The following is a 14,208-nucleotide window of genomic DNA, read 5'->3' on the forward strand; positions in this document are numbered from 1 at the left end:
GGAAGCAAATTTTCAGGCCATATTCTCAAAGTAACTGCTAAAGCCAAGGAGAACTGCCCAAGCCAGAAAGAATAACCATGTGTGAACATCCATTCACCTGCATGGCTTCTTTGTCAAGCAGGCTGGACTACTGAGACATGGAGAAGTACACAGGCTAATATTCTAGATGCATGCAATAGCATACTAAACATGAATCTCCTAAACCACAATGAAAATAAACAATACATGAGGGCAGATGACAGTCTGAAAAACACGTCACTTGTCACCATCACAATTCTGCTGTGAATTACACTACTGTTTCTGGTGTTTGCAATGTGCCAGTGCCTTATTCTTCTATAAATCATGAATCTTTCTTCTCCTACAGCTGCAAGACTGGGGCTCTCCCACCAGCTCAGAAAGAGATTTTGTGTTCAGGTTTCAACAAACTATTACACTCATCAGCATCTGTTAATGTAGCAGGCAAAATACCATCACTGCCAGGGGATATTAGATACAAAATAAAGAAATCTGTAAAGCTGATGAGATAAGGAAATGGAGAGACTTGAGTTGGACCAAAGATTTCTATTATTCAATGTTTTTTTCAGAAGCAAATGTTGCCCAGTATAATCTGCTGACTGATTTTGAAATTAATTATGCTGATACACTTGTAATGCCAGCTGGCAAGGAGGCCAACTGTGGGGTGACTGCAGTATCCCCTAACTACCTACCAAATACAAAAATCAACAAAATGTTTTCTACTGAGTCACTGATTTACCCAGAACAGCCATCAATATTTTTCATTGTTTTCTCAAATATCTAAAGTGACTCCTCCAGGTTACATTACGGGCACAACAGCTATTAATTACAACTTTATGACAGATTGTTGGTGATGAACATCTGCAGTAAAACCTTGTAACCCTGAGAAAAACACAGGACGCTACCCCACCCACAGTCCTCCTCCTCCTCAATCAGTAACTTGGTGCTACCCTGCCTAGTTGTGTCTCACAGGAGGACAATACTTCTTGTGTCTATTGCTGCTCACTGAAAAGGACAGCAGATAAACTTTCAAAAGCAGTGTTCAACTTATTTAAAAGGAAAAGGACTCTTAAGTTTTCATGGGTCCTGGACAAATCAGCATATTAAGAATTACTACAGCTTAGGAAAAAAAAATCAACGCCTCCCACGTATTTTTTAATTATGAAATTTCTGATTCTGTTACAGAAGACTTGTGTTACCACAGAGAAACTTCTTAAGGTCTGTTTCAACAAAAACGGCTTCAGCAAGCAGAAGCTTTGTGTTTCCATGACCAACACTGCAATACTTGGCTTTCAGAGAGTAGAGTTTCAGGCTGAAATAAGGTGTGGGATTCCTCATCACATGCTTTCTCTGAGGGGGACACAATTAAACAACACAAACCATGCTCTGGGAACCCAAGCCAGGAACTGCAATCCTGAAAATGTCCTCATCACCTGTAACGTATCTGTGGAAGCACACACACCCCCCAGATACTTCAGTTTCTGATGATGACATTCCCCAAGGGATGCACCCCTGAGTTAATGAAGATGCCTCCATTTTAACAAGGCAATACAAGCCATTGCTTGCCCTTGTATGGGCTCTACACCAGGGCTTCCCCAGCCATGGTGCATTGACCTAAAGAAACCATTCACAGGCCACGCAGCAGCCCTGGTCACAGCAGAAGGCAGCCTGGATGGAGAACTGGCAAGAGCCAGGAAGGCTTCTGCTGCCATAACTTCTCAGTGTCTCCAGTTTAGGGCTCCAGCTGAGGCCTTTTTCCTCCCTTCATCCCATCCTGCACCTACTGCTGTTCCCGCTGTTCCTTTCCCCTCCTACTCTTGCCAGGCAACAGCTGCTGCTGCAGCTGTCTCTGCCTCTTCGTCATGCCCCTGTTTGAGTTGCTGCTGCTGCTTCTTCCTCGACTCTTTCCAAGGACGGTGCTGCCACTTGTGCTGCTTGCAGCCACGGTGTCAGGAGCCAACCAGACCCCATGGAGACAAAAATCTTTGCACACACCCTTCCAGTTCTGGCAGTGGGGTGCCCACACCAGAGGCACTCACTGAACCCCTGAAGTGAGTGGCAACAGCCATACAAGATTGTACGTGGGGCTTGGAGGTTTTAGAGAACCCAGTGTTGAAGTTATTACTACTAATTACTAATGCTAGAGTGCTGAATAGATAAAGAACTGAATAAAGATGAGGGGCCAGATAAAAATGTGGGGTTTTGTTGCCTAAGCACTCCTTAAATAGAAAAGGATGACTACTTGCATGATAAGAGTAACAACAGACCATGTCAGGGAGACATTACTGAGTAAATTCAAAGGCAGCTCAGTTACATGCAGGTACTTCAAGTGTCCTTTGAAAACAGCATTTTTTCTTTATGCAATAAATAATTTCATCTACTATAAACAACTTGCCTATTCTATTCACTTAGTTCTAATAGCCTTACAAATCTTACCATGTCATTTTATGCTACATTGTTGCTATGGCAGATACTATATAAAATATATTTATACTCATGGTAGGTGTCTTCACTGCATACCACACGTTCAGGACTTGCAAAGAAAGGTTAAAATGCATAATAATATGAAACTGTCTCTGGACAATAGATTCTGTAGTAGTCTACTTACCCTGGAGGTACACTTAATTAGTTTTCAAAAAATCCTAAAACTGCTTCCTAGCCTCACAGTACCAGTTCACTTTATTTTCTTGCCCACTCAACTCAGGAATGGCAAAGAGGCCTTTTTATATTACAAGCTGACTTATTTGAGTCTCTGTTGATATACTACATGCTACAGAAATGTCTTCCAAATCTTAGATGAATAGGTAGGCTGAATTTGGAGCCAAAACCAAAATATGAATAAAGAAAATTTTGATTAATATGGAAGGGTCCACAGCTTACTGAACTATCAAAAATCATTAGAAAATTTCAGAAGAATAGATTCTCAGTAGTAACATTTCCATTTTTAATCACTAAGCTAAACATCCTTATTTCTTGTTTGAAGTGCTGCCTTCAGTTGCGTACTCCGTATTTGTTCACACTGGAAACTCCTGTGATATAAACACGTTAGAGATAAGCAGTAAAGACAATTTAATATTTGAAACTATTGTTTTTCAATAAAACCAGCTAAATGTTTTGTGTCGCCAATGCCTACAAAACAAAATGCTCAACTAAAACTTAACTTCCTTCCTCTCTCTCATTGCTCTGGGGAAAACATAAATAGAATATAATAAAACAGAATATGTTAACTATGCAATGGCAAATGCATATTTTATCTTATTTGCATGCATCAACTAAATATAATATTTATAAATTACCTAAAAAACAACATATCATTCAAACCCCCTATTCACACAGGCACACTAGAACATTTCTTCAAAGACTGTCAGTGACTTTTCATGGTTAATATATTAAGACTTTTTCAGGGCTGCTACACAAATATAATTGGGTAAATTTACACAGGAATAGCCACCTGTCACAGAACTGAGTGTTCAGGGAAACATAAAAACAAAAGGATGTTGTAGTGCCTATTAAGCTTCACTATGTCACCATGTTATAATGATATATAATGCCCCTTAAAGCTATTTCTAATCCCAGTAACCATTAGGCCTGTTTTTCCTACTGAACTGTGACAGGCTACTGTATTACTGACTGAGATAACCCCCCTTTTTTTTTCTTTTTCCCTTAAAAGTGTGGTGAAAGGATATTTTTACACAAATTTTAAATTTTGCACTGCACACCAAAAAGCAGCCAGAAATACTCTACTGAGTGCTCTGCTGGAGTGGAAGACTCACCAAACAGAAAGAAGAATGGACCTTTTCATGTAAAATGGAGTAGATGTAGACCACATTCAGCTACTGCAGCTACAATATATGTAAAATGCATGTAAGCACAATCTTTAGAGCCCAAAAATCCCCAAGTGTAGTTCTTTCATCTTATGATGAATCACCCTATCAGCCCCCTCTCCCTCTAATGAACATCTCTGTCCTACATACTTTTCAGCAGGAGAGAGAATTGGTGTTTGTAGGAAAAGGTCTGCTCCAAAACAGGCTCCAAAACAAATTTTTTTTTTTAGCCATTGATTATTTTGTACATACAAAACCAGGAAAACCATCGCTGTCAATCCTGCGCTCATGTGATACGTAACCCATGTTCTCCACTCCAGCTGTGTGCTCCTGCCTCCTCCCTCCCAGAATGGATCTGTGCTGATCCTGCACTGAGTAGGTCCATGAACCTGAACTTGGAGTATTTACTTCCATTTGGCCCTTTCAAAAACAGACATGGAACAGTCTGTGGTCCCACAAAAAAAAAAAAAAGCTCTTCTACTGAAAACAGCTCTGAACTTCTCAGGAAGTAATTTTTGTCTCTTTTTTGACTCTTATATACCTTTTTACTATTTGGAAATTCCCACCACCACCCCAAGGAGTCTAATTAATTTATACCCAAGCAATTAAGACAGCCAAGCTTTTTGACTGTAAAGGATAATCTGTTTACTCTGAGAGTCTCCCAAATGTCTCCCACCTGCAAGTTCTATGAAACAAGCAAATTAGTGTCCTGTTTTCATTAACCATTCTTTGCAAGTCAGCAGGTCCTCATGCATAAACACATAAACTGCCTCTTCAGTGGATGACAGCAGAATCTTTGACTTCTCTTAGGATCAATTAGCTGCTAGACACTTCTTATAAGAAACTGTGTCAGTGACCACGGTACACAGAGAGTAAAATAAGCAGAAAAGGAGATTTCCCTTATTAACCTTTGAAATTCTAAGCATAAAGCAACTGGAAATTCCAAAGGCAAACATAATAAAAAAGATATGATGATACAGCTTCAAGGAAACACCACAACTTAGCGTAAGACAAAGTTACAGATACACAAAACGTTAACAAAAACTGTGATGGACTTCATTTAACTGTTGAAAATTGAGTAAAAAAGCAATGCTAATTGTACATGGTACTTCATATGGTAGAAATAAGCGTATTTCAAGGGGCCATGAAATATATGTAAAAATATGCTACATCTCTGAAAAAGAATTTATTTAACAAGCTCAGGTCAAAAACCTACTTGTCATTACAGTTAATGCACAAAAATAATGAAAGGTGCATGTTTAAAAGGCAAGCTCAGTATTACTGAGTCTATTTCCTTCATGTAATTGCTTCAGGTTTTTTTGTAACAGCTCTTCTGTGTTATTCATGTGGAAAAGGATGTGCCCAGTACTGCTGAACACAAAAATGCAGGAAAACATCAGTTCAGCTTCAAATACAGGTTTTCACTCCCTGGCTCTGGCTCTTCGGCATCCTTGTCATGCACTACTCTGATTCGATGGTAGACTATGTCATCATATCAGTACTGCAGACTAATTTTTGTCTGATTACCACATTCTCTGCAAAAGGCATCTTTTAGCTAGGTTGTCTACCAAGAAAACTAAAACGTGGACACAGAAATTTTAGTCATATGAGTGTTTAGTCTGAAGTAACTGATATGTCAGAAAAAAATGGCCAAATAGGCCAAAAAAATACCAAATTGATTTTCAGAAGTAATACTCTACAGAAATAAATTTCAAGCATCTTGAAGAGAGAAGCAAACCCACTGAACTAGAGATTGCTATTGGATGCGCAGCACAAAAATTAGCACTGCTAGCTTCCCAAGATAATATAGAACGTAAAAAAACCCAAAACAACTCCCAACAAACAAAACCAATTTTCTTTCACTAGCCTTTAGCAAATGACTCAAGAATTTTAACATTCTTACCTGAACAGTACAAAAATTCCCAGATATTCCCTCAACTCAGTGTTGACAATAAACAGTTGCAAACTTTAAACAAAGGTTAAATGCTGTTACAGATATACAGGTAACAGAAAAAAAAAAACCAAAAACCAAACCAAAGCAAACAAAAAAACCAACAAACAAACAAACCAAACCAACCCCACAAAACAACAACCCAAACAAAAAAACCCCAACAAATCCTAACAACAAACCTACTGCTCTCAGCATTTCTGTTTTCCATTGCAAAGTAAGATGCTTTATTGTAGGCAGGAAGTAAAACGTTTTTTTTACTACCATATTTTAGGCCCAAAAAAGCTGATAGCTGCTACTGGACCAGTTCTGAAAGAAATATTTTAAAGACATGCTTTTGTGAAAGCTGTAAGTTGAAAAGAGTACTAAGGATAACTTTACTGAGATTTGAGGTACAATCTAGCCCAAGTGAGAAAGCAAATTTTGTTGGCTGTTTGTTTTCAGAGCTTTGTTTTAACAGGAATGCCTTTTCAAAATTGTAACTTAATGAACACATCAAAATCCTCTGTCTGGTAGGGTCCTCCTGGATAGTATTATAACTCTATCCCTTGGTTTTCCCTGATTTTATTTATTCCAATACTACAGTGTAAAGAAAAAGAGGTAGATTTTGCAATCTGTAAGTACGATAAATTTAAAAAGAGCACCTGGAGACAAAGTGTGGGCACTTAATGTTGATACCATAATTCCATCACAGACTTGTGTTACTAGATTGTGTGATTCTAACCTAAAAAATCCCATATAAGAAGATAAAATTTTGTTGATTGGAGCTAGGGCAGGGAAGGTATAAGGCCTCAGTCCAGAGTGGTGTCACAGGATGCAGTATGAGAATCCAAGATCTTTCACTTATGAGCCTGCTGGAATAAGCCTGATGCTCTAAAAAAATATTTGATAGAGTGATTTCCATGTAACAATAAGAACAACACATGATGGAGATCTAGACTTCCAAGTCTATGTTAAGACCTTTGCATGAAACTGCTATTCAAGGTCTTGTTTCAACTGTTTATTAAGATTTTCAGCTATGTGATCCTCATCAGCCCATATATATTTTTAAAATGAGTAATACAAAGGTATGCATACAGAAATTATTTATATGAAGAGGCTTTTGTGACAGCAGACTGCTGTGAAATAGAAACACTGAAAGATACTGGTGAATTAAACAGATTTAGGAGAAAAAGTCACTGCAGTCAAAAGTGAGTAACCTGAATAGGGCTGTTCCCTCTCTTTCATCTCTAACACTAATTTGAGAGCTGGTGAAGAGGCTGAGAGAATGCACTTCCCTGTCCTTGATGTATCCTGATCATTGGGTACATCTTTATTTCCCAAATGGAAATTTAACTGACACCTCAGTCCTATATGCAAAGAGTTTTACACCAACTGATTTATGATGAGCAAAGCTATTTCTTCTGAGCCAGAAGGAGATACATGGTAGAAAAATGCAGGAAGCTATTCTTTCCTGCCGAGAATGGGGAAAGCACAGCTTCCCTCCTGGGCTCAACAGGTTGCCTGAGTTATTTGAGAGCACTGTCCTCAGTCAAACTTCCTGCTCATGGTAAGAGCAGTGCTACGAGGATGTAGAGGACCTCTGTGCTCCAAGCAGTGGATGAGGTTCCTTCTTTTAATGTATTTTATATGGGTGGACCTGGCTCGGCAAGGCCCATGGAGAGGGGGCAGGGCTGTTGGGAGCAGAAGACTAGCCCTGTTGTGGCAGGGACTAATGGCTCCAAAACCTGGGAATGAGTCTTGGCCTATGGGCAGGTGTGGGTGAGACTCAGAGGAGGCCATTAAGGCTTATTAGTGCCCTTAGGGCCCTGACCACTGGTTACCCACTCAGAATAACGTGACCTAATTTAATAAAGCCTATAGGAAGCTCTTACTGGTCATTTGAATAAATCTAGAGTTGTAATTGCAGGGCTGCTCCAGGCACAGCAGAGATCTCTGTAAACTGGAACCACACCTCTCTAGATGCAGAGAGCTGGGGGTAATAAAGGACAGTGAATGACTCTGGCCATGGTCTGCTGTCTGATGTCCACTGCTGCTGCAACATCAGGCAGATACTTACTGTCACCAGCTGTGCACCTGTTTTCACAGAACAGGAGATGAGGAAAGTGCATTTTTAAAGTGAACTTGAGAACTACTGCCAGTAGTTTCCTTTAAAATTCCTTTACTTGAGACTTTCTTGGTTATGTGTTTATTTCAAAGGCTGTAAATGTACCATATGAAATGTGTCCCCAGTTGATTTGATGTGAAGCCTTTTTTCCTGGTTACTGGTACTGATTTGACAGACTTTCAAGGAGGATGCCAGGTGCACTTGCAGAGCTAACATCAGCCTTTACTGTTCTCTTGCTACAAGTATGTTGGCCCTAAAAGCCATAGCTTCCACATGTACTGCATGCCCAGCTAGTGAAACAAGACCGTATTGGGTGGATTTCCAATTTGGGAAGGTAGTTACGTGAAGTATTTCAAGTTTTCTCGTATTTGTCATGCCACCAGAAATAAAAGGCCAAATATGGTATAATTCAAGCTGTCTGATGTATAAACTGTGCCATGCCAGCTTCAGGCCCAGAAAAGAGCACATAAATTAAGCAGGACCTCATTGACTTCAAATGTGACTCTCAAAGCATGCAAAGGATGAAGCTGTTGTGAAGCTATGGGAAGATACCTCTTTATTGAATTGCTACTTATCTGGCAAGAATGCTACTGAAGTGTATACTTGATTTTCTTCTGGCCTTCATGGTGACAGACCAGTGATAAGACTGGCCTGAAATGACTATAGTAGGACTTTCATTTTCTGGAGAGTGGTAATAACCAATATCCCTAAATGACACAAAAATGATTAAGGGCATGTGGTAGGTTCTCTGCTACATTTGCAAGCATTGGCCAACATGAGATGTAGTGTGACAGCCAAGTGGCCTTGGACTGAATCTGTCTTGCAATGTTAAATTCTCTCAGTGATTTGAACCATTGTATGCACCATTGACTATCCTCCAACTGTATCCATGCAGTAATGGGGCCGAGGGACAGCGAGCATCCTGGAGAGTCTTGCCACTGGAATGAGCTCTGCTCATGTCTCAAACAGCATTCTGCCCACACACTCAGCCATGGAAACCCTGAGAGCACTGAGAAAGTGCCTGTTGACACTGCCAGACTCTGAAATGTGTGAGTGTTTTTATGGACCTGTTTCTAAGTGCAAATGACAATGCCAGTGTCCAGGCAAAGATGTGTCCGTTTCCTTCTTGACTTGCTAAAATGGCATGAAGTTTTTCCCTCAGTCTCATATGGATGTTGGAATCAGACCATGCTATATCCTTTTTCTGCTCTCCTGCACTCCCTATGATTACTTCTGAAACCCTACATTTGTATCTTCCTCTAATTCTTTTTTTCCCAGCTGCATATTTCATACTCTTTTCCCTCAACTTCTGTGTTTCAGTTCTACGATGTCCCTGTGAACTACACAGAAGGTATCTGGTCTATGGCCACTGCTTCAATCACACAAACCTTTCTAGGTCTTTCTGGAAGATAATTGTCCCAAGGTTCAAGATTACCCACCCTAGCTCTATATTGTTCAGTGCCTGGCTTCTGCTACATGTCTCAGCCTGAGATACATAACTGAGATAACCGGAGAAGGATATTCTTATATCTGAGGTGGTAAGTGGAAGTGAAGGATCGTTATGCCATTGGACTTGTCTTTGTTATATTTGATTGCTCTCCATCTTTAGTACAAAAGGCCAATCTTTCCTGTCATTTTCTGCCTTTACATCCTTTGAGCTCTTGAGTAGAGCTTGCTTATTTCATAGAAGAGATCTCCCAGGCTTAGCTGCCCTTCCTTTCTGCTGGGGAAAAGAACACACTGATCTGGTGCAGCCTGGGCTTCATTATCACTGGTGGACTGGACTATACTTGGAAAGCCAGTGAACTCCCAAGGAAAGTTTATTAGTGAAGGAAGGAAGAGTAATGATTGAGACCATTGTTCTTCTTAATCGATATCTTGAAATGGAGAAGTTACCTGCTGGGAAGTCTGAGTAAAACGAAACAGAACCAAGGGAACAATCCATATAGAAATTAAACTTAGAATCATAGAATCACAGAATGGTTTGGGTTGGAAGGACCTTAAAGATCATGGAACTCAAACCCCCCCTGCCATGGGCAGGGGGACCTTCCACTAGATCAGATTGCTCTATTTTGGTCTTGAATACTTCCAGGGATTGGGCGCTTACAACTTCTCTGGGCAACAAGAAGTCCTCAGATGTGGCTAGAAGTTGAATAAAATACTAGACTAACTACTAGTCTAAAAAGTTGGCCCAGGACCCAGTCAGCAACTTGCAGGAAAAGAACTCTGCTGAGCTGATACTTTCTGGGAGCACTAGGAGACAGATCCTCTCCTGAGGTGAATGACTGTTCTTGGTCCTCCAGACTGTCCCATGACTGACTGACATAGATTTGCACATTCAACAACCCACTTAACACATCCACTGTAACAGATTCGTGGGGTTCCATACACTGAAAGGATCATCATAAATGTTCAGGTTACATATTGAGTAGTTAAAGTAAGATGTTGTGGAGATGCTTTCACTTTCTTATGAGGAGGTAAGAGAACAGTCCTCAGCACAGTAAAATAAAGTGGAGCAGAATTTCATAAAGAAGCATCTTAAGTACTTCAGAGACAACTACTGAAAGAATAATTAAGAATAATTATTTTAATGACTTACATTATTTGTCACAACTAGGCCTAAAAAAACTACTATAATAATATTTATTTCTATCATTTCAATGCTAAATAAATAATACAGTAGCAATAAAGAATTATGAGACATTAGATACAGAGTTATGGTATTAAGAACTATGAGGTCCTGAGAGCTGGGATGGACTGCCACATGATTTACAAAATTTTGACTAGCACAAACACTTGTGGAATAGAAGAATTAGATTAATGATCAGTGGCATACTCCTTCAGTGACACAGAGGTGGATAGGGACAGATGACAATGGGAAGCTGGTATGTTTGTAGCATTTAAAGAGAAAGGTTCTATGGAGACAGTTTTTGTATGAGAAAAGAGAACAAAATTTTCAATATAAAGGTATTCAAATAAAGTTGTGTTATTTTCCATTTTTCTGGGCATACATATACTGAGTGAACAGCTAGAACAGAGCAGGGCAGCTTGCCTTTCCTCTTTTCCAGGAAATTACTTGTTCTTTACAGTGACTACTATCTGTGAACAAACATGGGTCCAAAGTCCCTGTGCATGCCAAACTATTAATGAGGACTTCAAATGTAAAATATGTGTAACAGTAATGTGTCCAGTTAGAGGTGACAACTAAGGAGTTGTCACCTTGTGTGATGCAGCTGGAGTTTTAGTCCACGTAAACCAGAAAATTCTACATTACAGCTGTGGGATAGGACTGCTTGGTATTACCACAGCCTACATAAATCTTACCAGTTATCACAGCCCAATCCTCAGAAAACAAAAAACCAACTTCCTTTTATACCCAAGTCTTTTCTCAGCATATTCTTGTCTTGCCTAGAGAAAGTGAAGCCTAGACTGAAGCTAATCAGAAACCAGTGCCATTATATGTGTTGGTTGGTCAGTCTCTGCAATTTGCATTATTCTTTCCTTTTTTTTCCAAGTCTTCCTAACCATCTGCTTGGCTGTTATCACCAGCCCAGTTTTGAAATAGACCTCTATTTTAATATCTTCAAGCTTCTAATGAAATGGAAGTAATAAATACACTAGTATCAACCACATCACTCCTTTCAGGGTTTTTTTCTAATGGTGAGATGAAACCTGCCTAATAAAAGGAAAAAGTTGCATGCAGAATACATGAATGTGCTTATAGTCCCAATCCTATAATGAGTAAATTCTCTTCTTGAGTTCAGTATTCAGAGAGATACTGAATTTAGACAAGCTCAGTAAAAGAAGATGCTTGCAGGAGAAAAGCATAATGAAAGTTTACCAACAGCTAAATTAACCATTAACAACTGTCAATGCCTGTAGCTCCCTATGTTTTATCAATGTCTACAGCTGTGTGTAAGTACTGCTGAAAGCCGTCTTTAAAGATTAGCCTGCTCTGTATGCACAGGATGAATTATTACCCAAAGTGATAATCAACAGTCCTAAAAAGGAAACTGTTTTCTGGGATTTCTCCTTCCAGAGCTATGAGACATATTCTTTCATTTGAACTCGCAAAAATAGTTCCTTGGCTTCTTCTTTCTAGCTTTATTTCAAGGGCATCACTGCTTGAAAAAAATCAGCAGTAATAACATATCAGATTGTGTTTGTAAGTGAAGCAAAGCAGAGAATATTTAGAATATAAAATGATAAAAATTAAATATTAATTAAATCAGCTGTGAAAAAAGGTCTGCGGAATAAAATCTTAATATTTGTTACAAATAAGAACAATTATCTACAGAAAAGAAGCAGGAAATAATTAGAGATTATCTAGAAGAAATTACTTACATTTAATTTATGGGAATTTAATTTTATAAACTGGACAATCCACTTTAATTAAGTCTGCTGTCAAATACTTTCAATTTGGATCAATATAATTTGACAATCTGGGTACAGTAGTTAATCATTAAAAATTAGCCACATGATTGTGAACTTAATACAATTATTGAACTGGTTTTTTATATATCAGAGATTCTAAAAGGGGGAAAAATTGACCTGAAATTCTGAATAAAATATTCTGCAGACAAAGCTTAAAAATATCAAATCTGGAAACAAAAGTTTTCCATTTTAACTTGTTAAAGACTTAGCAGTGGATAGTTGACATTATACTCATGGCTAGAAAATATATTAACTGGGGAGTGCGTTTTTTGTCATGATCACTGCCAGATCCAGTAACCAAAATGTCAAATGATACTTGGTAGCCAGCCAAGGCAGCAGGAGGAGTAGGTGGCGATGCCCTCTGCTTTCCCTGCCATTGGAATATCACTATCTCAGATGAGAATTCATGGGACTGCAGGAGGGGATGGGTGCTGTGCCCTTCACTGATGCCCTAGAAAATAGCAAAAATATCTACTGCCTTTCTAGCATCTGCAACTCATGGTGTGACTCAAACATGGTTTTCCAACATAGTTGCCAGAACACTGTAATTTACACTTAGGCGCTGTGTACATCACAAAAGAAAGAGATGGATATATCACACAGGCATATGGAACCCAAGGAAACGGAAAGAAAAATTCATAAAAACATCAGTAATGATAATTGGAAAGCATAAACTGGCAAAATATCTGCATGAAAAGAATTATTGAGGTAAAAAAGGTATCAGTAAGTATTTAATTTAACCACAGTAACTTCAGAGCTTCAATGTAAGCTAGACTTCGTGATAAAAGAGATGAAAAGGCAACACTATAAACAGATCATTTTAGCTTCTCTAAAAGATACCTTAAGTATTCGACACTCATTATAAAATTAAATTGTCATATCTTGAAATGACTCGGAGAATTCAAAGCAGAAATATCTCAGTATTGAGCATTTCACAAGTTTGACTTTCTTTGAAGTACGTTTGAGTTTAATTAGAACAGACTCTTCAAAGAGCTCACCATCTGACTACCTATTGTGAAAAAAAGGCCAAAAGGTAGCTTTTCACCATCAATTTATAAACTTTGTCTCCCAAATCCCTGGGACTTCCTGGTCACAATTCTAATCAGTAGAGTAAAATGTGGGAACAAAGCTGCTAAACATCCAGCAGCTACCTCACAAAAAGGGTAGACTTAAATTCTTAGCTGTTACTTGAGAGTAATTTTTGTCATTTTCCCTTGTTACTTCTTTCATTACAACCCAATTATTTCAAGATCATTTTGACTGAATGTCTACAGAATCCTCCTTACTCATTGGTCACAGCCAACCTCAAATAGCAGCATGCCATGATTTGTAAGTTTTATTAGTACTAATGAGATGTGAGTATGTAATTGAATTATTGTTAGTGTCTCATGGTCAGACCCCTGTGAAAAATACGTTTTGGAAATGATAACAAGAAAAACATGGCATTCCAGTCTCCTGTCATATATTTACGTTCTACATTGAATTTACCAACTAAAACTCCATTGAACAATCTCTAGAATAAGATCAACATTCAGATAATAATAGTTTCTCAAAGTGACAAAACCAACATATTACCACACAGCAACTCAAAATCATCTTAACACGAGGTGAAATGGGAATAAATCCACGCCTGAAGTCTTATATGAAAATGCAGAGGTTCATGTTTAAGAGAAACAAAGGTGCTGCAAGGAAATTATATCCTCGGTCCTGGTCTTCTTGTTGTTTTCCTGATCTTTGCAAGTAATGTTATACATATTTTGTTTTAAAATTTTAAAGATGTTCACTGTGCATTGCATGAAGACTGGATGGTAATAAACAGCTGCTGGTATTTTAGTTTTTAAAAGGACCTACACTATGACTGTCAATTTATTCTACTTTTT

General features: G+C 38.6%; 1 protein-coding gene across 11 annotated transcripts in view; it reads right to left on the reverse strand.

The window, feature by feature from the left end:
* FRY (FRY microtubule binding protein) overlaps positions 1 to 14,208 on the reverse strand; it is a 227,714-nt gene that overhangs the window by 116,900 nt on the left and 96,606 nt on the right. The gene's annotated exons all lie outside the window — the stretch shown is intronic.

The sequence above is a fragment of the Corvus kubaryi genome, unplaced genomic scaffold, assembly GCF_017639235.1.
Source record: "Corvus kubaryi isolate FWS band 111438036 unplaced genomic scaffold, C.kubaryi_AGA036_p1.0 split1-65, whole genome shotgun sequence".
NCBI lineage: Eukaryota > Metazoa > Chordata > Aves > Passeriformes > Corvidae > Corvus > Corvus kubaryi.